This window comes from Columba livia, chromosome 19 (assembly GCF_036013475.1).
Source record: "Columba livia isolate bColLiv1 breed racing homer chromosome 19, bColLiv1.pat.W.v2, whole genome shotgun sequence".
NCBI classification, from domain to species: domain Eukaryota; kingdom Metazoa; phylum Chordata; class Aves; order Columbiformes; family Columbidae; genus Columba; species Columba livia.
Genome location: NC_088620.1, coordinates 3,369,207 through 3,396,992, shown reverse-complemented (window position 1 = coordinate 3,396,992; position 27,786 = coordinate 3,369,207). Strand labels below are relative to the sequence as shown.

At 54.7% G+C, this 27,786-nt stretch overlaps 1 protein-coding gene across 2 annotated transcripts in view; it reads left to right on the top strand.

The window, feature by feature from the left end:
* The window catches only part of RXRA (retinoid X receptor alpha), a 103,804-nt gene that overhangs the window by 20,609 nt on the left and 55,409 nt on the right, over positions 1 to 27,786 (top strand). Inside the window, exon 1 of one of the 2 annotated variants that reach the window (XM_065035652.1) lies at positions 22,257 to 22,279. The exons of the other annotated variant lie outside the window; for it this stretch is intronic. The gene's annotated coding sequence lies outside the window, so the exon portion shown is untranslated. Of the gene's footprint in view, positions 1 to 22,256; positions 22,280 to 27,786 lie in introns of those variants that run through there. 2 annotated transcript variants of the gene reach the window in all.

Genomic DNA, 27,786 nt, shown 5'->3' with positions numbered 1-27,786 from the left:
AAAAAAAATAGGTGTTTTTCCTTTTCTGCTGTCTGCTGGCCACCTGCGAGGTGCCCCAAGGAAGAGATGTGGCTACCACTGGCCAAAGTCAACACGGGAGGGAAAGGGCACGGCGGAGAGTGGCGTGGGGACAAGACGAGGATTAACCTCTAATGGCAGCCGGTGATGCTGTGGGGACAGAGGGGACATTGTGGTGCTTGGCCACGCTGGATGTGTGCTGGAGACCCACGGCTGAGCTGAGCAAGTGGCAGGTCAGAGCAAACCACCCCCATGGCTCAGGGCTGGTCCAGCTCCTGCTGGGGGATGGTTCCCAGCCAGGCCAGGGGGGTGTCATTTCCATAGACCCCCCGTGGCTGTGACACTGTGCAAGGGAGGTGACATGGGCTCCATCTGGGCATCCGTCTCCCCAACGTTAAAAATACAGCAGAGAAGTGTCCCTGCGATGAGCCGGCTCCACGGAGGCTGGGTTCTGTTTCGTGGTGGGGCTAGTCATCCTGTGAGCAAATATTCTGGCTATATTAAAATACTTGGGATTTTCTAGCGAATTGAAGCTCTCCGAGCAGTGCCAAGAACAATTCAGCAGCCTCCAAAAACAGCTTTCCCTGAGGATTATTTGTTCCTCTTGCCAGAAGGATGGATGAGAACTGGTAGGTTCAGGTGACTCAGCCCAGCGTGACCCGCCGCTCTTGTCCCGGGCGGGCTGGCCCTTCGCTCCCGCTGCCCAGCAGGGACCGTCCCGTGGGGTCCCTGCTCCCCGTGCAGCCCCTGGAGGAAGCTCGGCGAGGCCGACACCTTGCAGGGCATCTCGAAAACACCCCGTGAGCTTGTCAGCACTTTGCAATCTCCTTTCTGCCTTCTCCCCAGGAACCCTCTTGCAAAGGTGTTGACAAACTTGGAGGATGCTCTGGGTGTGCGAGGTCATGATGAGCTGCGGTCATGATGAGTGCGGTTGGTTTGGTCCCCCCAAGCACCCACCTCTCCACCTCTCCGGGAGCCTGGCTGGCTTGGAGGGGATGGAAACCCACTCCTAAGGACAAAGCAGGAATAATTCTGGCTATTACCTTAATAACACAACCAGTGAATGCAGTGAGCTGCCTTTTAAACCACCAGAAGAAGCAAAAATGCAAGGCATGTGTTTAGGCAGCGCTTCAGTCTCTGGGTGTTTTTGGAGGAGAAAAAATATACACAGGGCTGTTTTCTTTTTGGTTAAAACCTCTTTTGTGATCCCTCTCTTTTGGATAGCTCTCTAACTTTCAACAGCTCGCGCAGTAGGTGGATGTTTGTGCTTGGAGATGTTTTTCCATATGCTTCTCATAGCTCTGCTCGCAAGTTTTGCATATGGGATGGAAGAGAGAGGTAGGCTGCTTTAATATCATATGATAATATTAAATTAGCTCCACTTTACATAGATTGAGACACCCAAGCACTGTTAGGCCTGGGTAAGGCTTACTGGGGGTTTCTGTCCTCCTTCCCTGTCTCACTGTGCATGCACGGCTATTTTTTCCTGTAATCCTTTGCCTGCAGAGGGTGAATTCCAGCCCGCAGTGGGAATTTAGGTCAAAGGTGCTTTTAGTTCAGAGGAATATGATCAAATTAGGGCCTTTTGTGTTTGCTTGTGGTGTTTTTTTTTTCCTTTAAAAGGGACTTGCATAGGCAGAACTGCAAGAAGAGCTTGGCAGATAGATGGTCAGATCCTGACCATCCTTAACTCAGGGCAATGATGCCTTTACACACAGCAGGGCTGGGATTTCGGCTAGAAAGGGCAGAAATGGTGCAGAATTTGTCTTCAGCGTGGGATGCATTTCTGGCCATGCCTGGAAGCGAAAGGTGTGGGTGCAGCAGGCAGAACCCCCAAACCTGCAGTATCCCCTGCGAGTCCATCCCGGGGGTCTGGCTCAGGGACTGCCCTGGTCTGGGCATTGGAGGGATTAAAATCGTATCCCTTGGGAAAAGAGATGGGATCCCACTGGTGGTGAGCTGTGAAGTTTCCACCAGCATCCCTGTGGTCCTAGAGAAAGAGGGGAGTTTGTTCTTGCTCCTCCATTGCCCCAGCTTTGCTGGGAAGAGCTGGTGGGGTGCTCCCCCACCCAGTGCCATCCCCTTGCTTTTACAAACCATCCGTTTCTGTAATTCTGGTCCTCTCCGCAGCTGCTCCATCGCCGCACTTGAGGCAGCATCGCGCTGGATGCCCTCTTGGCCGGCAGAAGCGGCCGCGAGCGGAGAGGAGATGCAGGGAAATCCGGCCTTCCGCTCGAGGAGCGGGGAGGAGGACAGTAATTAGGTTTGTGGTTAAGCGCCTCATCCGCTGGGACCTCTTTGCTGAAAGGAGATCATCCTACTCATGCCAAAAATCAGCTGTCGCAGTGTCGGGGCGTTAATGTGCTCCGGTCCGTCTCTGCAGGATGGGAATAGCATCCCTGTAGCCATGGTGCTCCCCATGGCCTTGGGGGGGATGCTCGGGGTGTTTGACTCCAGCCCTTTGGGAGCATCGGGACTGAGCCGACAGAGCGGAGAGAACATCTCGGTGCTGCTCAGACCTCCGGGACAGCTAATAATAACCTTCCCCCGGGCTGCCGGGAGCGTTCATTCATGAATATTTGCGAAGTGCCTTCGGGTCATGGAGGCAGGCGCCTGGGAGCCCAGTTGTCACCCGCTCGGGGACTGTGGCACGTGGGGACGGCACCCACTGAGCCGTGGGGGGCTCAGCCTGCTCGCTGCAGGCAAATCTGCCCGGGACCATGCTGGATCCCATCACCATCCTCAAACCACACTCAGAGCTTGCTTGTGGGTGACAGCGGGGGAGAGGCAGCATGGGCATGGCAGATTCTCACTATAAATAACCTAAAAAATAAGCTTTTTATGAAGAAATACATTAGTTGCCGTCTACTGTCTTAGCCAAGCTACCGCAGCATCTTAAAAACGGTTTGTTTGCATCCCTGACGTTAATGCAAGGTCTAAAATAGGAGCTGCAATTTCCAGACACTTCTGCTATTAGTGATAGGCAGGAGTTAACCATTCAAGCTTAAATTAATTGTGCTGTGGCGTGTTGTTTCTTTTCTTTCTTTTTTTTTTTTTTTATTGATGCATAATGTATGATGAGAAAAAGTGAAAAAATAATTAAAGTCTGAAGAGCGCTGCATGGATTCATTCATTATGAAATCTGGGTCAGCAGCCGGAGAAGGAAAACAAGGAGGGGGGGCTGCTGGAGTGGAAAAACAGGACTTCAGAAGCGCTGCAGGCATCGGAGGAATTCGCAAAAGGCCCTTTTTAGGCAGCCTGGGAAATCCAGAGTTGCGTTGCGGCCGCCCCCCGAGGAGGAGGGGGATGTGGTGGGGCCAGTGGGGCTCTGCATCCTGCTTGCAAGGGGATTCCCTCTCCAGTCTCTGCTCATGGCTTCTCCTTCAGATGTAGGGCTGGGGGCAGGCGCTGCCCTGCTGAGTCAGCAGATCCGTGCAGAGGTGACCGAGGGGAGAGCCTGGAAGGGGCTGTGCTGGGTGTTTGCAAAGCTGGGGCTCAACAGCAGCGTGTTTCCTAAAGGTTCTGCTTTGCCCTGAGCATCCCTGTGCCACAAGCATCCCTGTGCCCTGAGCATCACTGTGTCACAAGCATCCCTGTGCCACGAGCATCCCGGTGCAGCGTGCAAGTCTCCAAGCAGCAGAGTTTGGAGAGTTGCCTTGATGGATTTGCAAACAACAGCGGGGATCAGATGTTGACACTGCGGAGGTGATAGGGAGACATGGGCTCCGCTCGCCCTCCTGCATGGCCACGGGCAAGTCCCTTGGATTTAGGTCCTTGTCTAGGACACAGCTAATTGAATTGCAAAGAGTGTGGTTGAAAGTTGGAGTGTTCCCCATTGGCAGGAAGCACAGATATTTCAAACTGTGCTTTTGTCGTGAGTTAGGACAAAAATATAGTACTTTTGGAATTTAATCACAAAATGGAAATTCCCCTCTGTCTTGCTCCATCCACTGGAAATACGGTCCAAATTGATCGGACTTTGCAAACAATCAGCATTCATCCCTGGGAAATATTTCCATCATAGGGGCATTCATCCTTGAGAAAGAATTTTCTGACCCAGTCAGATTAAATGTTCTTCAGAGCATGGACACTCCATCCCAGTCCCCAGGAGAACAGAGATGCGACCCCAGTGGGAGCTTTTGGGCTTTCCATTCAAGCAAATGTTAATTCTGGCGGTGACAGGAGAGCCTTCCTCTTGTTTTAGCAAGTGTGGAGCTGTTCACCACGCACCCAGATTCACTCACACATGCAGCTCCTCCCGGGGAGACCCTCTCTTGTGCACGTGCACATATTTATCTTTCTCAGAAGATACATCCCCTGCTCTCTCGCAGATCTGCTTGTATCATGTGGAGACCATAAATAAATTGATGTTGAATGTAGACGCTTGTGTTGTAGCAGCGAGGATGATATAATCGCGTGCGCAGCAGACATGGCAGGATGGGCCGGGTTTAAGGATGGATATGAATGTGTATCGATCACCCGGCTGCTGCGGTGCATATGGATCTGCCTTTCCCTCCCGATGAACTTCCCGGGGCAGATCCAGCTTCGTGCGAGGGCTGTGATGGTTCAGCGAGTGGGAGGATCTTTTCCCTTTGGGGAAGAGCAGCAGGTTGGAGCTGGGGAGTCCCTCCAGGGTCTGGATTAGTGGGATTTGGTCCATGTCAGTGTGTTCAGGGATGCACCGTGCTGGGGACTGCTGCTGTTCGCCTTGGTGCCTCCTTCCCTGTCCCTTTCTCTGGAGGTATCTGGTTTCCCTCCTCCTCCCTTCCTGTAAAGGCCAGTCTGATTTATTTCCAGGTTACACAAAAAGGATTCTTTGGGGTGGGGAGCGTTGGGAAGAAACGGTTAAACCGGAGATGCCGGGATGTTTTCCCACAGAGTGAATGGTGGGGGAACACAGAACACGTATTGAATTGGAGGGAAGTAATAACGCTTCTAATTTTCCTGTGTGATTTAATAAAAATGTAAATTGACTTCGGGTGGATGACTCATTATGGAGGGTGGTGTCGATCAAGATTAATTGGTGGCTGCGCAAAACCAGTTGGGCTTTGTTCCTTCCCCTCAAAGGCGGCTGGAACGGCTCCGTGGTGCTGGCGAGGGGGTGGCCCTGTCCCCAGGGCTGCTGGAGACCCCTGCCAGACACCCGCTGAGTCCCTCAGCCTCTTTGTCCCCAGCATTTTGGGGCAGGATATGGGGCGGTGTTGGATGCGCAATGCCCTGTGGCTTTATGCAGTGTTGATGGATGTCTCCCGTTGGGATCAGAAGCCCTGGGAGCGGGTCCTGGTGTTGGTTGGGAGGGAGGTCTCTGCTCAGGACTTGCCACAGGAGCTTGGGGCAGGATTTGGCTCCGGAGCAGGGGCGTTTTCCATCCTCCCGTTCCTGCTGGGGTGAAGCAAAGTGTGCCAGGACACTGCACCCTGACCCGGGTTCAGCTCTGGACACTAATGGATTACAAACAACAATAATAAATTACAGGAGATGGGATAATCCACCTACTGTAATGTTGTATTACCATGACTGTTAGTTATATATTAATGTATAATTGCATTACATTAGCTACATATTCATAACCCTTATGCTTCAGGGCCTCAGCCAGCCTTTAACTCTCTGTGGTTCATGAAGAACCTCCAGCTGGGGATGGATATCCCACACCCCATCACTGGCATTGATGACACCCTCTGCCAAGGCATCTCCCATGTTTTTGCAGCCTGATGCTGCTGATGGAAGCATCACTGCTGCCTCATGCTGTGCTACCCATCCTTCCTGGGGGTACCTACCTCCCCATCTCCCCAAAACGTAGATGGAGAGATGCAGTCCCGAGAGCAGGAGCAGGGATGCAGAGAGTGCTGGGCTGTACATTTCACAATAACAGGTCAGGGAGAAGGAGGAAATAAGCCCCTTGCAGCCCCTTTCATCCCTGGCCCTGTTCATCTTTGGCTTCACACCTGAGTGATGCGAGGGAGAACTGCGGCGTGTGGTGCTGTGATTGCTCCCCAGCAGATACTTGGCGTGACCAAGACCCAGTTCTGTCGAAAGTAATGAAGTGCGAGCCCTTCCCTTCAGTTATTTTTAATGCGCTGAACCTTGTGACGGTTCTGCTCTGGCTTTGGTAAATCTGAACGAGCTGCCTTTTGTTTGCAGAGCCTCCCCCTATGCTGCCAGATTGCTTGTCTTGGTGTAAATTAGTCTGTGAGGCTGGATGGGCTCTGCTGCGTTTGGTTTTGGGCTTTCCCCGGTCTGATGAGCATGGGTGCAGATGCTTTCCGCTGTGCTGTGATTTGGATCGAGGATCTGGGGATCCAGATGGGTACCTGTGCTGGGGATGATACATGGGGCAGCCAAGGACAAGGGGTTTCCCCACACTGGGATGAGTTTCCAGCCGAAATGGATGATCTGGCGACCCTGTCCCTGCCCTGCCAGGGGACAGCCTGGCTTTTCTTGAGCACATTGATGTTCAATTCACTGATCCCATCCTCTGCAGAGCGGTACCTGTGGGTACCAGTGCAGCATCAGCAGGGATGGGAGGTGGGAATTTCTGTTCCCCTTCCCGGCACAGCCCTCCTCACCATCCTGCCTTGAATTTTTGATCTCTCTCTCCCCTTTTCTCCTGAGAGTGCGAGAAGCAGAGGCAGGAAACGCAGCCTGCTGCCAGATGGCTTGAAATGTAGCATCTGTAATACTTTATCAGAAGAAATTACAGCCGAATCGCTCTCCCTGATTAAACAGCCTGCCCAGATCCTCTGCGAGCCAGCTGGACAGTCTCACGCTCTTGCGACCGGCGGAGAAACGATGGGAGCTGAGGACACAGGGCTGAGGGTGGCAGAGGAATGCTTGGATGGGGAAGAGGTTGGGCTGGACCCTTTTGCACTGGGATCTGCATCCCTTGGGCATTCTGTCACCTCCCTGGGCACATCCTGCTTGTGCCAGCTCCTGCACTTTGCTTTCCTGTGGGTATCCGTGGGGTATGGAGGTGAGCATCCCTCCCTTGGACAGCAAGGGAGAAGGAGGAGTGGAGGAGTTGACGTTTCCCCTCTCTGGCTGGTTTTCCAAATCTTTTCCACTTTACAGAACTAACACAGCGATACTAAGCCACTCCGCAGGCTGATGACATTTTGCTTTTAGAAGTTGTTGTTGTGAAAAGGCAGCATGTGTGGGGCACAACAGACACCCATGTCTGGGTGTAGCATCACCCCCAACCTCCCAGCTCACCTCAACCCATTGCCGGGGATGCTGTAAGACTACCTGCAAAAAGGAGACAGGCAAAGTTTGGCAGGGAGGGAAACTGAGGCAGGGTGATGGGCTGTCTCTAAGGTCTGAAAGGCCATCTGAAAAGCTAGGGAGAGGAAGATCCAGAGTTTAAGCCTCTGAGCAACCTGTCCTCTGGCTCACCCTGCCCTCGTGCTTGTACTGAGTGCCGTGGCCAAAGCGCGGTGCTACCGGTTTCAATGGACTTGGCGTGCGGACGACTGTTCTATGAGTTCACTCTGGCTGGCTGGTGAACGGCAGGCGTGGACTAACGCCACTAATTTCCACTAGTGCTGGTGGAAAAAAATCTCTTGCTGGCATGAGTGGGAACTGGTTTCCCAGGCTGCTGCGTGCTGGGGGGTGAGCAGTGGTATGGGGTTGGGGAGAGGGGGCCACGCTGCCTTGCAGAGGAATTTGCATCCAGGGGTGTGAAGCCGTTTTTTTTCCTTGATTTGCTGCTTCGGTACTTGAAACGGTGGCCAGATTTTTTCCTAAATGGAAATCAGGAGGAATCCGTGCTCTTAAAGGCGTGGAATTAGCTGTAGGAGGTTTGTGTATGAAACACCTTAAATAGCAGGAAAGATGTGTTGAGCGTCTGGGTGTGAAAGGGGGAGATGTGGCATCTGAATGTGGCCTGACATGAGATGCTTTTGGCCGGTGCATGAGCTGTGCTGCATCCCTGTGCTGGTACCCACTGCGGGCACAGCCGTGTTCAGCCCTGGTCATCCCCCTACCCTTGGTGGGGTAGAAATGCTTGGCCCAAGAAAAGCACTGAAAAAGCACATTTTTCACTCAAATCCAGTGGGTTTTAGCTAACAGGATGAAAGTGGGGCAGTGACTTAGGGGTCTCCTGGGGCTTGGTGCAGCTCCTGTGTCTCCTGCATGGAGAAGGATGGAGAAGCAGGTTCCTTGGGTGGTGAAGCCTTCATCCCGCAGCAACCTCGCGGGGGACCGGGCTGGAGGAGGGGAACTGTACACCTGGAGAAACATTATCCCTTTCCTTGCCTGTAAATATTTCATGAGCAGATTAAAAATTTAAGCCCAAATGAGCCCTGCCGTCAGAAGAAACCGGCTCAGTTTCAAGTTCTGTTTAAGTATTTTTCTTTATAATGTAGCTGTGTCAATTAGAAAATGACATTGCTATTTAAAATGCTGTTCCGTAGCCCTCTTTAATTAAGGCAGCGATATAATACCAATCTGCTCTCATTAATGAATTTTTAACAATCAAAATGAGAGCTGAATGACGCACAGTTGGATTTGCAGCGCGAGTGTTTTCTCCCGGTGCCTCTGACGGTGGAGTTAAAGGAGCAGCGGCTGGCGCGGGAGGAAGGAGCATGAAAAAGCCAAGAGATGCACCAAAGTCTTGCAGGACCCCGAGCTTGAGCGCAGTTTATTCCTTATCCCATCCAGCCAAGCAGGCCTGAGCGGTAATATGTCTGAAATGAGGGATGTGAACGTGGTTGCAAGCACAGCGGCTGCTCGAGGGTCATGTCCTGCCTGGCACATTGTGTCCTCGCTGCCTGGGCTCTCCTGTATCCTCGGAGCATCCCCTGGCCCGGTTTCCCCCGGAGATCCTGCAACGCTGCTGTTTTGCAATGGCAGCAAAGCGCGCGATGCGGTGTCGGAGTGCGCGGCTTTCCAACCCAAAAGAAATATCTAATTGCAGCCGTCTTTCCCATGCAGCATTTCTTTTCTTTTTTGTTTTGTTTTGACAAGGCATGGCAGATTAAAAGATGCTCCCGCACCCTTGCTCGTGCTGATTGTCTCCCATTGTTCGGGCAGGAAGCCTTTTTTCCGCGGTGGTTATTATCTGTGATTGCTGGAGGAGCTCTCTACCCTCTGGTTCTTCCTTCGAGGAGGCAAAACAAAAACAGGAATTTCTTTGAATAATAAAAAAAATTAGCCAGGCGTGAAAAGCTTAAGTGCAATCATTTCCGTGGCCTGTTTTGATTTGAGTTGATATGATTTGTTTGCTCTCTTATCCTTCCTCCCCTTTTCCTCTTTGACATCCACTCTTTGCTATGTCCTTTCCCTGACAAATTGGGGATTTTAGAAGCATGTTCGTCCTGCAGCATCCCTGCTGTACCTGCTGTTGGAGCAAGGTGGCCGCAGCATCTGTCCAATGCTCCAGCCCAGCAGCTGAGCGGATTCAGCCAAGTGCGGGTGCAATGGGGATTTCTGCAAATCCCTTCCTTGTCCCAGCATCCCCCTGACTTCTGGGAGCGGGGATGGTGACACTGATGTCCCAGGGTGATGCTCGTGATGAGGACCCGGACCCGGCTGCACAGCCTTGAGCCACACAGGTGGCAAAGTTTGCTTTAGGTTAGTGGCAAAAGTTTTGCTTTAAAATAGTTCGGTGTCAAGCTGCAACAACCAGCCCAGAGGGGCTGGGGCTCCCCCCAACCTCCCTCGCCTGCGAGATCATCGGGCGAGTGGGCTGAGGTTTCCTGGCTGGGTTTTTGTTGCCATAGGGAAGAGAATTGGAGCCTGGAAACCATCTTGTGGGTGAAGGGAGGAAGTGTTAATGTCTAGGAAAACAGAGAGAAAATAGCAGCAGCAGCAGCATGCCGTCGTCCAAGCCCCGGCACGAGTCGGTGCAAATCCTCCCGGCCGATGGGAAAGGCCGATGGGGTCGTGTTCGCCCTCCCTGGCACACGTGTCCCCGGCACCGCGGGCACGCCGGGCTGCCGGCCAGCGCGGGAGCAGCACAGCCCCGGAGCTCCTGCTTGCAGGGCTGAGAGGGACAAGAACGTATGCATAGCAAAAAATAATAATTAAAAAAGGGAATGTATTCTCTGATAATTCCAAGAGGAGGAGAGGGAAGCAAAGGTGGCTTTGAGCTTTTGCCCAGGAATAGCCAGAGATCTGCTTGCAGGCTGAACATCCCACTCTTTATAATTTTGGAGCTGAATCATCTGCATTTTTTGCTCCTGAGGCAGCGTCAGGAATAAGTGTCCCCAGGGTGTTAGAGGCGCGTTTTTGAGTGTTGACAATGGACCTGATTAAGAAAACACATCCCAAATGACATCTAATGCCAGTACCCTTGAAGTCTGGATTCTTGTTGCTTATCTCCAATGCGGACACCTCTTAGGGATGTGCATGGCCATGGTTGTTTTGCAGACAGACGGACAGATGTGTTGGATTAGCGTGTTCCTCCTCACTCACCTGTGTGCGGACGCACTGTGATCTCTGTGCCTGGCCAGCAGAGCTGCGATGTGGGGTCCCCCTTTTTGCAGTGTCCCACCTTTTGCAGGGTCCCCCCTTTTGCAGTGTCCCCTGCTGCTCTGGCTCCCCTGGCAGGCACCACGGGGAAGCCGTCTGTTCCTTGGGCCACATGTGCTTGAGCCCATGGGTTGACTTGTCATCTTGGGTGGGAGCATCACCCTGCATCCCCCCAAACAACAGGACGTTTGGTTCCCACACTCCACCTTGCAGCTCCCGGCATGAGGCCCTGTAGAATGCAGCAGCGTGGGGGGGGATGCACCTTTGCCCCTGCTGGTGGAGCAAGGGTCGGAGCCAGCCGTCGACTGTGGGATGATGAAAACCAATGTGCCAATTGCCAAGGGAGTGGAGATGGAGCAGTGGGGTGGTGCAGTCTGGGGGCTCTGCTTCACTGTGTGAGTTTGGTGGCCCTGATGATGCTGCTGGGGGGCTGGGGAGGGCTCAGGTGGGGGTGACGCAGGTTCACAGCAGCGCAGGGAGCAGGTGGAGTGTGTGACAGCTGCATTGCCAGCCCCTCCAGCCACCGTCAGCCCTGCTCAGGTGCTGGGTCAGTTTGACCCTGAGCCAGCACAGGGGGGGTCAGGCAGCGGTCGCCCGAACCGTGGCCTCGCCGGGCCGGTGCTCCCTCGGTCCCCCGCTGCCACCCCAGGGGCGAGGGGCAGGTGTGCCCAGCCGGGGCTTTCCCCACAGCGGCTGTTTCGTAGCAGCCATCAGAGCCAGTTAACGTAAGCTTATGCACAAGCCAGCCCGGTACTCGGGGCACCGGGGTCCCAGCTGCCCCGCGGCACCATCGCTGCCCAGCTGAGCACCCCCCTGCAGACGGGGCAGCATGGGGATGGCTTAACCCGTCCTGTGCTGGGCAGCGATGAGGGTGCTGTGCGTGCTTTGGGGACAGTGTGGCCCTGCCGGCGCTTCGTGACTCATCGCGTGCATCGAAGAGGAGCGGCAGGAGAGGATGGATAGCCGTTCGGCTCCCCAGGGGGCTGAGCTGGGTCAAGGCTGGCTGGCGCTGCAAAAAGCAACTCCCCAAACAGGCACGGGGAAACAGATTTTCCCCGGGGGGAGAAATGCCTTTTGTCACCCAGCCTCGTCTCAGACATTTGCTATAGGGCCGCTTCTGTCACATTGGGTACTTCCAAAGTGACTCTGCAGCCTGTTATTGCTCCAGGACTGGGAATCTCTGAACGTGCTGCTCCTGGATGTGGGGAAGGGAGTAAAAATTAAATCGGGGGGACCTGCGAGAGGGCAAGTTGCTTCTTAAGGAGATGCTGGAGGAAAGCACCCGGGGCTATCCTGCGTCACTGGGGCTCGGGGGAAGCAGGACTGGTGTCCCCCAGGTGCCACTGCCACCACCAGCCCTCCTGGGCGGGCAGAAATCTCGCTGCTTTGTCACCCATTTGTAACCCCGGTGCCAGGTTGTCTCCCATGGTGCAGGACATGCCAGCTCCTCGCTGGGATTGGCACTGGGGTGTGGGAACTTCCCAGTGCCGGGGATTTCGGGCGGCTGTGGCATCGCTGGAGGGACCGAGGCAGCGCTCCCCGACTGAGCCTGCTGTGTGCCCCGCACAAATCTGTTTTGTCCTTCTCTCCCCTCTGACGGGAAGGCAACTTTCCTATCTGGAAAGTCCCTTTCTTCCCTCTCACGCTTATTTACTGTCAGTGCAGCTCTTGCCCTGCAAGCAGCTGTGGCACTTGGGGATCTTGGAAGGACATTGCGTGGCTGGAAAAGCAAAGAGGAGCCATATCCCGCTGCAGCCACTGTCCCACTGCTCTCCATTCTCCTTCCCTGTCACTGAGCTGGGCGGGCAGGCTGGTCCCTCGGTGCATCTGCCCCGTTGCCTGGGCTGCCATCATCCTGCACCGACACTCCTGCTCCCCCTCCATCCTCCCACGCTTGCTCTCTCCCACCAACGAGTTTCATTAACGTACTAATTAGGGAGTCGGTGCCACGTCCTTGGGAAGGCAGATTGGCTTCTGGGTGCTAATGGAGCCGCTGTCACAACAAACACCGCGGCACACGTGCTGCCTGAGCACTGCTGGCTGCTGCCGGGCAGGACCAGCATCTCAGCAGCATCTTCTGTCCCCGTCCCCCGTGTCCCCAGGGGAATGGAGCAGGGACATCTGCGTGGTCCCAACTGCAACCCACCCAGCAAGACAGACACCACGCTCCTGCCTTCACCCTAAGGGGTGGATTTTAATATATTGTGTATTATTTAACAGTAAATTTTCTGGGAAGCGGTACTTTGGAAGGTCAGATGTGGTTTGTGAAGTCTGGCTGCATTCAGTGAATAGTTTGATCCTCCAAAAGATGACTGCAGTATTTTTAATACTTCTTCCTTTTCTGATCAACTGTCTCCTTCAAAATACCATTTTCCTTGTAAAAATAGACTCGCACTGGCCAAACAGCCCCCAGATGAGACACGGCGCTTGCTTTGAGCTCACAAGAAGCATTGCAGCTGGACAACAACAACATTTTTCTTGCTTCTTTGGGCTGTTAAAAACCTGGAGGTTTGGGGCTTTGCTTTAACCCTGTTGTTGCCGTGTTCTTGCCTTTTCCGACCCCTCTTTGCTGCCACAGAAATCCGGGAATCGAGGACCCTGCTCCTGGAGGCACCGGGCAGCATTACCATTGCCGTACATGATGCCATTTGCTCGCGCAGCACTTTCGGTGTCTGAGCAGCACGTTCCTGTGCTGTCACGAAGCAGAAGATAGGATAATTAAATTGCCCTTTTCCCAGCAAAATGTTAGTGTCTCCATGTGGTGGCAAACCTGGCTGTGGCCCATTGCACATGCCCAGCTGCTGATGGAAGGTGTGAAAAGCGCCGGGGAGGAGACTGGGGTGGCGATTGGCGGGGGGTTTATATGGATATTTGTCGTCCCTTGGAGGGAGAGGGAGAGCGGGCTGTGGGAGCTGGAAGTGGGGTGGTGCCATGGAAGGGACTTGGGTCCCCCCACCAGTAATTCCCATCCTTTAAGCTGCTCGAGAGCAGCAGGGGCTGCTTGAGGGCTCTGGGTGCGGATAATCAAGATATTCTTGTCCTTAAGCCTCTCAAGCGTTGCAGTTCTTAAAAAGAGCTCCGGCTGTTGAGTCTGTCCACTGCCGGGTTGGAGGAGTCTTGGGCTGTCAGGGCTTTATCAGTGCTGTCGTGACATGACTGGGGCTGGGGACAGTGGGGCTGGCTGAACCAGGGCTTCCCCAGCAGCCAGAAGGGGCTCAGGAAGGGTGCCCGTGGGGGCGTGGGATGGATCGGGAAGGATGCCCGTGGGGTTGTGGGGTGGATGGGTGCAGCTTTGGCTGCCGTGGGCACCCTCCGGCAGGGATACGGTTCCAGTGCTGGGGATCCAGCCCAGCACGGTGACTGCACAGCCCCCGAGGAGCAGCGGGACTTGTCGCCTCGTCCCCTGGCTGGTGGCTCTCCTGGTCCCCTTCTGGGATGGCATGATGCTCTCTCCGTGGTGCAGGATAGGGCTAATTAATGAAATGGCTGTAGCAAGCTCATGTCAACCTCATGTAAAGAAAGACGGAATGTATTTATGCTGTTTGTCACCCTTCCTCATCTGCTTTCTTCTTTCCTCCTCCTCCAGCCTCTGCCACTCCAGGTCCTCAGATCCATCAGTGTTATTGCTTTGCCTTCAGCTATAACCCTGCGAGCTGACTTCCAAGAGCCATCTCTCCCTAGCTGTTGTCACCCCTTCGCTCCCCTCCCCTGAAATATTAACACCACAAATCACAAGCGACAGCCGCTCGGCTGGAGCCCCCGTCACTCGCGCGCCGGCCGGGAGGAGGGACAGGGCACGCAGTGGGTTTGTGCTTCTCCTCAGGGCTTGTGTTTTTCTCCTTATGGTGCCCAGCCTGTTGGGGATGTGGGGCCCTTCCCATCCCTTGTGTCCCACCTCTGTGTCTTGGATGTGTGGTTTTCCTCTCCTCCGTCCAGCCACATCCAGCTTGACCACAGCTTCTCCTTCTCTGCAAACCCCACAGCTGCCATGTGAGCCTCAAATTAGAGTCATGTCCCCCCGGGAAAGTGCGTGTCCCCCAACCTCCTGCTGCACGGGACACTGATGGCAATTGAATTTGCATTGTGTTCAGTAGATGATGGGGTCGCTCGCGTGAGGACGAGCTGGGAGCAGCAGATGGAAAGGAGATTACGGGCGGCTTTTTTGCACATGTGTGTGCATGCACGCAGCCCTGCGAGCTGCATCGGGGACCGCAGGTCATGCATAAGCATCGCACCCTCTTTTTGCAGGGTGCAGACAGAAGCAAGTGGGTAAGCAGAGGAGGGACGTTGTGCTGGGCTGTCCACAGTGACAGTGACCAGCACTGAGGGCACAATTCTTCATGCTGGGCTCTGCAGCACCGGCTTGTACTGCACAGGGGGACGGTTGCAGGCACCCACGGATGGGTTTTTGCAGTGGATGGAAAGGGCAGTGCTGTAATGTGGGTTGGTCTCCAGGAGCTGGTGTTCAGCTCTCCCCCTCTGTGCCTCAGTTTCCCCCAGCGGTGAAACAGGAATGGGACGGTTGTGGTTGGAAGGGTCGCTGCTTATTCAGGTTGCATCCCCATGCACTGCATCATCCTGAATCACATCCTGTTGTGGCAAACAGCAGCTCTGTTCCCTCCATTGCCCTGGATGCTTGCTAGAGCCCCAAATTTTTCCCTGGAGAGAGGCAGGAGAGCAGAAGCCGACTGACCTCTTTGGTTTTCGTGGTGGTAATGACAGCAGGGAAGGGAAGCATGTTACCCAACGGTACCAGCAGCACTGTTCAGGGTAAATACAGACATACTTGCTTTTTTTTTCCCCTCGTTTTCCCCCAATGATACATTTACATGGTTTATTCTTGCGTGGAGAGGGCTCTGCCCAAGCCGGCCCCCAGGGTAGACTTTGGGAAGGGCTGCCCCAGCGCACAGCGGGCACACGGCGGTCGCTGCTGCCCGCGGGGCGGCCGGCTCCGCCACCGACCTTCCCTCTCCACTGACCTTCATGCCCATCAGCATCAGCTTCGCTGCCTTTCAGTGTCTCAGGATGCCGGCGGTGGGTGCGGGGGCTGCCGGGGCGCGGGGGCTCAGCCAGCATGAGGGGTTCTATGGGCAGAGCCGGGGGGATATGGGGCGGGTGCACTCGGCTGGATAATTCAAGGGCTTTGGCTCGCTAACAGAGGTTAAAAGGGGTGTGGTGTGATCTGTTGGGAAAATCATTAATGGGAATCTCTGCCAGTGGTGCTGCTAATTAGCCACCCCCTCGCCCCACCACCCACTTCCCCAAGCAGAGGGAGAAAATCAGCCTGTGGGGAGGGAGAAGAGGTGGGGGCAGTGATGGGGAGCAATGACCTGCTAGAGCCCCCAAGGAGCAGCTGTTCCCAGGGCCCTTGAGAAAACGCAGATGTAACTGGTGTGGAAAATACGTTGGGATTGGGGAGGTGTCGACGGTGGGTTCTGCTCGCCCCTGGGGGACTCCTGCTGTGTCTGACGGTGATGGGGAGCGGGATGCTGGTTCCATGTGCGGGGCAGGTTGTAGGTGTCAGTGTCAAGGTCCCTAGATGGGGTGGGGAGGGAGCTGGTCCCTCTGCCCAAGCTGTGTCCTGGGGACTCCCCGCTGGCTTGGCTCTCCAAGGGGCTCCCAGGAGATGTTTTGATGTTACCGACTGCCGTGAAAGCTGCAACCCCTGCGTGATCACTAAGGGGCTATTTTGGGAGATAACGGGAGGATTTGCCTTCTTTAGCCTCTTCCACCGTGACTTTCTGCTATGGTGGGGGACAGGCTGGACATCACCTGGGGGGAGCACTGCAGAAATGCCCATCCTCTCGGAGCATGCAGGACACCCCTCAGCTGTCATCCAGGTGTCACCAGAGTGGTTTTGGACCACCTGCTTGTCTGGAAGGACCCTGAAGCATCCCTTGAGCTGCAGTGTGCCCCAGCCTCTTCATGGTCCCTTGAGCCATCCCACTACTGCGGATGCCTGGGGAATATTACCAATATTGTAAGGAAACGGATGGCAAAACAGCAATGCCAAGATCTCCCAAGGTGTGCAGCACGTTCTTGCCTTCCCACACATGGCCTGAAGCAACACCCCCTTTTTTTGGAAAGCTTTAATCCACAGCCGCCTCACCGATGGATGTCTGAACTCCCCGTCAGCTGGATTACAAACGGCAATAGCCGTCAGCACGTTTGGGATACCCGGTTTTCCACTGGCTACCAACATGGAGGTGTTCGTAGGGCTCCCAAATGACCTTGTTGGCTCTTTGCTGCTGTGATCTCTGCTCTGTCACCGGTGCCATCCCCGTTTCTGCCCTGTGTACCAGCTGAGCCAAACCCCGAGTGATGCTCCAGGAAACCCTCTGGATTCCCCGTGGTGATTCTTCTCTGGGGCCCACTCCAAAGCACGTTAATGGCCCTGGAAGCCATTCTCAGATGGCTCCGTCTGAGAAAAGAAAGTGTTGAAATACCACAGGAAACACCATTTTTCTGAGATATCTGCTTCAGCCAGAAATGGGAAAAAAGCTCCGATTTTGGATATAAGGCCAGTATTCTCATCCTGAATTTCAACTCCTTGAAGTACGTTTTGGCCAGGAACCTGCCAGAGTTTGGACACCAAATGGGCACAAGTGGCCCTGAGGGAGCAGCTTGGTGTGGCCACGGGTGCCACCAACCAGGCCAGGGCTTCGTTTAATGATTGGAACTCTACACTTTAATCTCCTGCAGATGAGTGCATGTCATGTTATGTGATATGCGTGCATAGGTATAATATATGTATTTATATCTGTTGTGTAATAGATGTGAAATGATACTTCATGGTGCCCAGGGTGGGCTCATTCAAAGGGCCACTGAACAGGCAATCTGTCCCAGTTTGCCCAGCAGATTTGGGAGGTCTGTCCGGAGGCTGGGGGTTTGCTGAAGCTGTGTACCTGTCGCCCTCTGCTCCCCACCCGCCCTCTCCGTGTTCCCCCTCTGGGTGATGGTGCGTGGGGATTTCTGCAGACATCAGCCCTGTTGCTCCCTCCGTCTCATGTCAAACAAACACCCTTTCCAGAACCTCTGTTACGGTTGTACCTGCAGCTCCTTGCAGAGCAGCTCAGGGGCTCAGGCATACAGGGGGATGCCTTCTATAGTATCCTACACAGAGTGGCTCCTATAGCACTGGGGTGCCTCCTGTAAAACACCCTATCCAGGGAGATGCAGAGAGATGGGAGCTGATGGGTGCTTGTCTGTGCCCTATGTGGAGCAGCGACTTCTCCCCACTGTTTTTGGAGTTGCCTCCTCTGTTATCCGTGAGCACCGGGGTTTGCAAACAGGGCTCCATCAGCCTCAGCACTGCGTGGGGAGGAAGAGGTCGCAAGGAGAGATGGGCAGCACAGGCAGGGACCACCCTGCCACCTGCCCGCTGCTGCACAGGGTACCTGGCGAGGGGGCTGAGGCCTCCCCCTTCCACAAGGAGGGAAAAATAGTACTCTCCAAGCCACAAAACTCAGAGCTGCTGGGATTGTATTTATCACGGCAAAGAAAAAGGCTCTGTTCCCTGCCTCTCTGCAGCGGCTGTTTATCACACACACAAGGGGATGGAGAAAATGTTCCATTTGTTGGGTACAGCCATCAACCCACACAGCATATAAATTAAGGGCTTTTACATGCAGAGCTCCCAAAATAAAACACACACACAAAAGAGAGAGGAGTTTTGTATCGGCCCCAGTGCGCTGCTATCCCTGCGCCCCGGCCGGCGCTGGCTCCCGTTCAGGAATTCCACATTATCTCCGACCGTTTCCAGCTTCCTCAGCAGGGAACAGCTCTGCTTCTGTCTTCCTGCAGCCACATCTGGAAAGTGTTACGCCAGGGTGTCAACCATCAGAGCCGGACGGCTGGCATGTGCTCCCCTCCAGTGCTCCTGCTGCCCTGCCTGCCCGCTGGCATGCTCAGGCTTTCCAGCTGCCTTCTTAGGAGGCTACAGGGCTGAGTCTTTATCTGCCTCTTTTTCAGGGAGATTTGGAGGAGCTTTTATAGCTGCCATGGGGATGGTGGTGAGAGATGGGCCCCTATGGGTTGATGGTGCGGCAGGGATGCTCTGCTGTGGTCCCCAGCACTGCTGCCTGCTGGGAGGCAGAGATGTGATGGAAATCCTCCTCTTTACATGCTTTACAGAGACTCCCCGCCAGCTCAGGGGAGTTTTTGGCTTCTGGGCTGGCTAAAAGTGCATCCCTGGGTTGTGACGCGGTAGGAATATGGTGCTGGGTTTGCTGAGTGCTGGGGGTTAAAGGAAGGAGGGCTGAAACCTGTATGATCCCTGGTCATAGGTGCTCCCTGCTGCTCTTCTTGCTTGTCATGACTGTGGGTTTGTCTCACCGTGATTTCTTCATCCATAAGAGGTAGCTGGGCCATAAAGGGACTTGGCTGTCAGCATCTCTGTCCCTCAGGGGAAATCCCCGCTGCATATAGGGGGCACATGGAGATGCTCAGCAGGACGATTGCAGCAGAGGAGATGAAAACAAAAGAGCTCCCTGCAGCATCCCGGTATTTTGGGGTTCACCCTGAGCGGGTGCAGCATGTTCCCTGTGGTACCCTGGTCCCTCGCTGCAGGTGTGGTGGTGACACTGCGCACGGAGAAGGAGGTTTGCAGACAAAAAGTGTTTCAGGGACTGATGTGCCCTTCAGAGCAAAGAACACGGAGAAAGCTGATGTTTTTAAAACAAGGGTAGTGACAGTGACCTGGGAGCAGGCGTGCGAGCCTTAATGAGCGGCGTGTGCGATACACGCCAGGGTCTTTAGTGGGGAGGGGTGGTGGAAGTGGTTAAACGTGCCCTAACTTATCATCAATGGGAATCAGAGAGGGTTCCTTGCAGTTGACTTTGGCTTTTTCCTTTTTTTTTTCGCTCTTGCTTTTAAGCTGGCGAGCCTACCATTATGGGATTTTAAAATTAAAGGAAAAAAAAAAAAAGAAAAAGAAAACAGGCCTTGGTTTTATAGACCCTACAGATGCATCCGGCACCAAACTGATCCCAGATGCAGCTCCGCTGTCAATAGCGTTACACGAGGGATCAATCCCCTTCATTGTTTTATGTGGCCTCCACAGCATCATCAGCTAATTAAAGCTAATGGGTCCCAGAGCAGCACTGACAGCATCTGATCCTATCAGCCCGCGCAGCCGTTTGAGCTTGACGGGGCCACTCTGGAGCCGGATCCTGCGCTCCAGACCCTGGCGAAAGCCCGTATTGACTTGGGAGATCAGGCTACAGATCAATGGGAGCTGTTGTTAAACAAACCTCGCCGGATTAATGTCAGCTCCGCAGGGGGAGGAGGTCGATGGCTGCTAATTCGAAAGGGGTGGGAGGGAAAGAGGATGGGGACGCGGTGACAGCGGTGACAAGGGATGGAGGGGGAGAGGCCAGGCTGTTAAAACGCTCCCTGTGTCTGCACCGACAGCTGAGCTTTTCCCAGTCTCGGATTTATCGTCACCCTGGGTGGGAGGCTGTGGTGAGAGGAGCTCAGCGATGTCCCCAAGGGCACTTGAGGAGCTTAAATCCCTTTGCTTTGTGCCTTAAGGGAGACGAGGTGGCCTTGGGCTGTCCCCAGAGGAGACAGGGAATCTCGTGCCTTTTGTGCACGGTGACCTTGGTGTGAGCATCTCTCCAGTTGCAGCAGAGCACTTAATCATCGGTTCTTGCTTTCCCTTTCCTTGTGGCCCCTGTTGTCCCTTGGCTGGAGTTCGGGGATGCCCAGCGATGCGGGTTGGGAAGTTTTCCATTCCCACAGTCTGCAGCGAGCCTGTTCTGAACTCTCATCTCTTTTTCCCCTATTTCCCCCCCATTTCTGTGTTGCCGGGAAGGGTGAGATGTGCTGAGGAGGGTGGCTGGGAAGCCCATCACTTGGGTGCCACCAGGGAGCAGGCAGGACAAGGAAACTCTCTTTTCAAGAGTATTTTTCAAATCAGGTCGAGCTGCCACCTGCCCACGGGGCTGGCTGTGCCCCCAGCGATGGGGGGTGCACAGCCCCCAAGAAATTGGGCAGTAAACCTGGGACAGAAGCATGGGGACCCTGAGGTCCCAATCCTCCTATGGACTCCTGTCAGTGAGGGTGCTGGTACCTTTTAGGCATTGGTTTAACCAGGTTGGTTTTGGCGTTGTTTAAACCAACCCTGTTGGTTTAACCGGGAATTTTGGGCTCTACCCAGAGACTTGATGAAAATAAAATGCCCTAAAATTCGCATGTTTTCCTCTTGTGAGGCAGAGTCCAGCTTGGGGGGACCCTCAGGGTGTTGCAGTCTGTGGGTGTCTCTCTGGCTCCTGTTGCAGCCCCGACCCCAGTCAGTGTCAGTGGGAGGTGGTGCCCAAGCTGGTGACGGGGAGAACCTGGAGAGAGGGACAGGCTCCCCACACATCCCTGCCCTGTAAAGCAAGTTGATAATTAAATCCTGCAGCTTTTATATGCATTCCAGAGCATTTTCTTTGGGCTGGAGCCATCTGTGACGTGCACCCCGCCCTCCCTCACCTCTCCCTTTGGTTCTCTGCAGCTTCCTTTTTTACTTGCTTTAGTGTTGGGTGAACGTGAGAGCAAAGAGCTGCAGCGGCTGGTTGCAGGGGTACAGCCCCCTCCATGCAGCTCTCTCCTGATCTCCAGGGTCTCATCCAGCACCAGCATCACTCTGCAGCCCCCTCTGGGCTGTTTTCCCTTTGCACAGAGCCTGCACATGCCTGGCCAGCTCTGCACCACCCCGCTCGCTGCCAGCCCGGGCTCGTCGGCAGGAAATACCGGCCGGTCGTGCCAACCGGTGCGTTTGCTCTGGTGAAGCTCTTCTCTCCTGCAGCAGAAAGCGATGGGGCCATTGGATCCCCCCTCACCAGGAGTTTGTCTCTCACAGGTCACTGCTGGGGGAACCAGCACCATTTGCAGTTCTTTCTGGCGTCTCTTTTTCCCAATTCTTACAAATGTGGGGCCATGTTGGGGTGCAGAGCTCACCCCCAGGTGCTCTTGCAGGTGCTGGGACTTAAAGAAGGTGTTGGCTGCACCTCCCCTCATGCTCCAGTACTGGGAGTCTTTCCCTCCAAGGAGCTTTGCCTAGGGGATGAGGAGCACACCAAGAATCTCTGGATTCGGTGCAATGCACAAAGGAGATGATGTTGCCCAAAAAGTCTTAATTCCACACCTGTTGGGCTGGGGAGGCTCAGTCTGACTCTCGGCTTTGAATTTGCATCCCCTTCTATCTATCTATCTGTCCAAGGCTTTATCAAGAGCAAAAGCCAGAGGAAGGCTCCCTCCCACCACTGCTTTTTCATCCATTCCACCCCCTGCATCCATTTGCTCTGAGATGTGTCTTAACCAGGCTGTTCCCGCTGAGGTTAGTGGGAAGATTTGAGAAGTTATTTGAACGTCAGACTCAAAGGAGACGGCAGAAACGCTCCCGGAGCTGTTTCCAGCTGACATCTGGGCGCTCAGCAGAGCTCTGGTGTCAGCACAGCTGAAAGCAGAGGAGGTGGGAAGCCCCAGACACCTGCAGTTTGGTTAATAAATATTTATTTGGAGGTGACAAACACTCTTCTTGATAAAGCCGAGTTAGCAGAAGAAGGATTGCGAGGGAGTGACAGGGTGTGCTTTTCTTTTTGAGGGTTTACCGTGGGGATGTTGAAACGAGCAGCTGATGAACTGAAGGATGTTGAAATCCGCGTTCATTTCCCGACGCGGGCTGCCTGACGTCAGGGGACATGGGGAAATGTCCCCCGCTTGGCGAGCAAATGCCTGGCACGAGACACCCTCATCCTGCAGGGACTGTCTTAATCCGGCTCGGGGCTGGGCTCACCTCCTGTCACGGGTAAGATGCGATGGAGGGCTTAGGAGCCAGGGAGGATGCAGCAACCCCCTGCTCAGGGTCTGGTATAGATGAAAATAAGGCTAATGTTTAATTGTTCTCTTTAAAAGGAGAAGCGAAGTGAAAGGAGCCGGCCTGGGATGGGAGGGTGATGGTTGCTGTCACTTTGCCGTGTCTCAGGGCTCTGGTGGATGGTTTCGTGGTGGTTGGAGTGGGGACAGGGTGGGTACCCCAAGCACTAACCCCATCCGTGACCTGCAAAGCTGGCCTGTTCCTCCTGGGGAAATGGGAAAAGCTGCTTCGCTTTCTCTCTGGCCCCTGTGTGTGTGATTTGGGGAGGGGAAACGTTCTATATTTGGACTTTGGGGACTTTTGTGTATGAGATCAACATATGGCTGCTGTGTACCATAGGCAGTGGGGACGAGCTGGTCTCCCGTGGGTCTGCTCCGGTGGGCTCAGCTCACCTCACCCTTGGTCAGCCCCAGTGCTCAGCTCTTCCACTGTTCTCTTCTTCCTCTGAGCAAGCTGACATCTCACCATGATACCCATCATCGCGATTAAAGCCCTCTAGAGACATGGCACAGATCGCTGCGGGGCTGCGGGACGTGCTGCATTTGCCCTGAGCTGGGGGCTTATGGCCAAGACATCCATCCCTGTCCCCGAGCTACTGCTGGTGCTGTTGCTGGCTCCGGTGTTGCCAGCATGCCCACAGTGCCGCTGGCTGCAGAAAGGCAGAGGATGAGCCGCCCAGCTCTGTGCCAGTGACTCAGTGTGTGCTGGCCGTGGGTGAAGCGGCTGTTGGAGATGCTGATGTGTGTGGGCAGCGCTTGGCTCTGCCCGGCCACATCCTGCAGTGGCTCAGCCCCACACCGGAGCCCGGGACATGGCAGGGTGTAGGAATTAAATCCACTCGGTTTCTTGCAAGGCACATAACTCCCAGCAGCCGGTCTGTGGCACATCGGGATGTGGGGGCTGCTCCTGAGCAGCTCTAGCTTGGGACAGAGATGAGCACCAAGAGTTTTTGGTCTTGATTTTGCTTGTGTGGGGAGGTTTTTTGCAGAGATCTTCCCTGGGGCTGGTAGCCCCCATTGAGTGAGTAGCTGTTCTGTGGGCATGAGGTTTTTTGAGCTGAAGACTTGATGCTTGATGTGAGCACTCCCAAATGTTCATCAGGTCCTCATGCTGCTGTGGAGGGAGGAACCGCCTCTGCCCGTCGTCTCTTGCTTTTCTTCGCTGCGGCTGCACGTGCAAATGGGTTCAGTGAAATCAAACCTCAGGAAACACCCGTCCCTGGTGTCAGAGGAGGTTTTACCCCCCGGGAACAACGTAGCTCAGCTGGGGAGGGAAGCTGCCAGGCCATGTGTGAGCAAGCACAGAGGGGCTGTTGAGCTGCTCCGCTGTCCCCTCTCCTCCCATGGGGACAGGGGATGGTGGTGGCAGAGCTGGCAGAGGGGGAGGGAGCCCATGACGTGGGAGGTTAATAATAGAAACGCTGGCATCCGTTTTAGATTAGCAAGGGAAAGCTCAGTACCCATCTCACCCAGCATGTAACTTTAATGCCGAGATAATGAGCAATGATATTTATTTGTAAAAGATCTGGAGATATCGCTGCCCAGGGAGCAGCCAGGAACTGCCAGAGCCCGCTCTGTCTCTGCGGTGGCTTCTCCGAGCTGTAACCCAAGCGCTCTCCTCCGACCGGCTCACTTTTCATACTCCAGCTCCGTTAACCGAGCTGGGCACGTGGTCCGACTCGGAGCCCTGGCTAAGATTTGCTCAAGCTGCTCGTGATTTGGGCCATCACAATGAGGAATTTTGCAGGATGGGCTAGAAACATCCCCTGGCACCTGCAAGCGGAGCTGCCAGGATGGGGTTTAAACCCGTCTCTGACCCTTCCCCACTGCTTTCCACTCTCCCAGCTGTCCAGGTGTCACGCTGGAGCATCGCGCTGTGCCTGGGCAGCGCTGGCAGGAAGGATGTGGGGTGCGGGGAGGAGGTGGCACAGCATCATCATCCAAGGGGAGGGCAGGACAGAGCGGGTGCTTACATCAGCCACTGCACCGGCAGAGATTTTGGGGCCGTTTCAGGGACTTTGGGGGCAGACAGCTTTTCCTGGTGGCAGGGCTCGCCTTCTCCCAGCTGGATCCAGGAGGATGTTTGTTGGGCAGTGACAGCCCCTGATCTGGGGGAAGCAGTTGGGTCTTATGGGCATGTGGGCTCCTTCACACCCCCCTGGCTGGGGACAGGGCTGCTCCTGCTCCCCTGCCCCTGCCTGGGTTGTTCCAAGAGGGATGAAGGATGCACAAACTGCTGTGCCCGGCCTTGTGTTGTATAACTGGACAGGAGGCTGGCTTAGGCGGTATTTGGCAGGTGGGTGTCCCTTCCTTATTAAGCCATCCCCTGGGTAATTACTGGGTTAAGGCCTGATGAGATAATGCTTCATTATTTTTGCGCTGTTGGGGGGATTAGGAGCAGTGGGATTTCTCAAAGGCTTTATCTCTGCTAAGGTCTTTGGTTCTGCGCAGCACGTTTGCAGGCAGGTAAGGGGACCTGGGGGCTGCCAACCCCCTGGCACTGCCTGCCTTCCCGTGGGGGGACACACCGAGGCTGGGGGTGCTGCATGTGAGTGCACAAGATGGGGTCCAGCCCTGGCAGAGGCTGGTGGGGCTCTGCCGTGAGGGATCATCTCCTTTTAATACCATCGCAGCCCCATTCATCAGCACGCTCCCGTGCCGGGCTGCGCGCCAGCGGGAAGCAGGAGGTGACACGGACAAATAAACAGGGAGGTGGGTGGTGTGCACCGAGGCAGGGAGCGGAGGGCATCCCGGGGGGGACTTCTGCTGTGATTTATGGCTGAGATGATGCAGAGCTATCAGCATGGCCTTTGGAAACTGTTTACTAAGTGTCGTCTCCTGGCTGTTACACCAGCGTGGGGGTTGCAAGGGAAAACATCCCCCACGCATCGCTCCTGTGCCACGACCAGCTCCCAGGCTGGTCGCAACCTCTTTGAGTCCCAGAGATGCTCTTATGAAGGAGTTGACGTTACTGGAAGCAGGGATAGGGTAAAATACGCTGATGAAACAGGGCTGGCTCGGTGGGGTTCCCCTCCTCCCTGCCACCCCGGCGCATCCCGCCCTGCAGCCGCGGGGATGGAGCTGGCACCGGCGCAGGGAAGCGGCCAAGCTGGACGCGGGCCAGGCTGCGCACTTGATCCAAACACAGCTGGAGCTGATCTGATGAAGTGAGAGGTTAAGAAGAGAGCATCTGTTATCTAAAGGGGACACACAGTGGGAAACTGTAAGCTCTTTATTCCACCCTCCTCCCCACCCCCTCTGTTCAGTGCATCATCCCTGACTTTATTTCTTTGATTTATTAAGGAAGCCTGTGCTTCCGGGGCTGTAATTAAGTGCCACTGTGTGAGCTTTTGATAGTGAGTGAATGATATAATGGTTTGCACATTCGCTGTCTGCTCAAGTGCTTTAGGATCTAGATAACGCAGGGAGGGATTGCTTCTGCGCAGCAGGGAAGCGCAGCGGTGCCGGGGCTGAGTCATGGCGGGTTTAGCTGAGCAGGGTTTAGCTGAACCTGGTGGTGTCTGATGGAGGAGGCGGGGGAGGGTGCAGGAGCTGCTCAGCACTGTGGTGGATGCAGGTTCAGGAGGGTATCCATATCCCAGGCTGCAGTTCAGCTGAGAAGGGAGTTCCCATCCTCTTGCAAAAGAGCATCACAGCATCTTCACAGGCTGCTGGAGACTAAGTCAGGTGTCAGCCCACCCAGATGTCCTCATTCCCTTCCAGCCTTGTGTGATCACAGGAATGGTTTGGGTTGAAGGGATCTTCAGAGCTCATCCATTCCCACCCATGCCATGAGCAGGGATACCTTCACCAGCTCAGGTTGCTCAGAGCCCCGTCCAGCCTGGCCTGGGATGTCTCCAGGGATGGTTCGTCTACCACCTCTCTGGCCAACCTGGGCCAGGCTCTCACCACCCTCACTGTAAAAAATTTCTTCCCCATGTCTAGCCTGAATCTCCCCTTTTCTAGTTTAAAACCATCACCCCTTATCCTATTGCAACAAGCCCTAAAAGTCTGTCCCCGTATTTCTTATAGGCCCCTTTTATGTACTGAAAGTGATGCTGGAGGTGGAGAGGGGACCACAGCCGCCAGCTGAGGCTCCCAGCTGTGCTGTGATGCCACCCCTGCACCGGGGTGTTTTTTAAGGTAGAGAGACCTCCAGCATCCATATCCTCGAAGAACAGGCAGTGTCAGCAGCCAGCAGCAGCCTGCCTGGCACGCAGGTTTCCCTCCGTTGCTGGAGGAGTTTGCTGGCACCGTGTCGGTGTGGAGCCGGGGAGTGCTGCCCGCAGCATCTCCCGCTGCCTCCCCCAGCGGCTGGAACGGGGCCAGCGCTCGCAGCCACGCGCAGCTGGAGGTGCCACGAGGGTTTGGCTGGAGCTGTGTCACCCCGTGCACCCGTCTGCAATTTCCTTTCACACCCTGCGAGAAGGTGCTGCCCTGCACAAGCAGAGGCTCCCAGGCAGGGCTGGCATTTGTAGGCAGACGTGCAGAGTGTTTAGTGCCAAGGGAAAGGTTCTCTACTAGCTCCCTAAACCAGGAGCCTCTGGCAGTGGTCCGGTTTGCATTCCCACTGGGCATCCCTGTGTGCCGCACTCCAGGCTGCCCAGCGCCGGCATCTCTGATGCTGCTTGCAGCCCTGTCCCTGTCCCTGCGGTGTCCCAGGCCACACTGGTGCTTGGTGCTCACTGCTCATGTCTCTGGCTTTGCCCACATCTCAATTCTGCCCTTGGTTCCTGGGTTGGCTGCTGAGCCTCCCTGTGTGCCCCAGCAGTGCTGCTTTGACACCCCATTCACCCACGTCTGGTTTTTAGGCAGCGATAAATTTCCTTTTCATACAAGGAAAATGATAGATAAACAGGATTATTTTAGTGATTTGGCCAATGGCAACAGGAGCGAGCTCAAGATCCGGAGCAGCATTTCTGCTGTGTGCACATCACACTCCTTTGGTGCTGCAGCTGTGGGGGCAGCAGGAGGAGGAAGGGGTGAAAAACAAACAAACAAACAAACCAAAGTCTACATGTAAATAAAAAGTGACAGAGATTATTTGCTGCTTAATGAACTAAAATGTCCAGCCTCCCACTGAGCGGCAATGTTGTTTATAAACTACAGAAAGGGCTTTATTTTAACGGGCAGTAAATCTCATTCAGTCCCGGCAGTCGGGAGCGTGCGGGATCAATAGACTGGTGCTGGACGCAGCCTCCTTGCTCCCTCCGGCCAGTTTCTCCACGGGGTATTTTTTGCCCCTTGCCCACATTTGCTGTGTTCTTCCCTTCCTCCTCTCCTTCCTAATCTGGGAAGAAAGGAGGAATCTGTCCCTTGGCATGTCACATCCACTTGGTTTTGTTTATTCACTTGAAAAATACGCCCCCCACTCTCTCTCTGGGTGGCAGCTGGAGAGTGGCCTGAGATAATCACAGCCTTATTTTTTATTTATTCCTC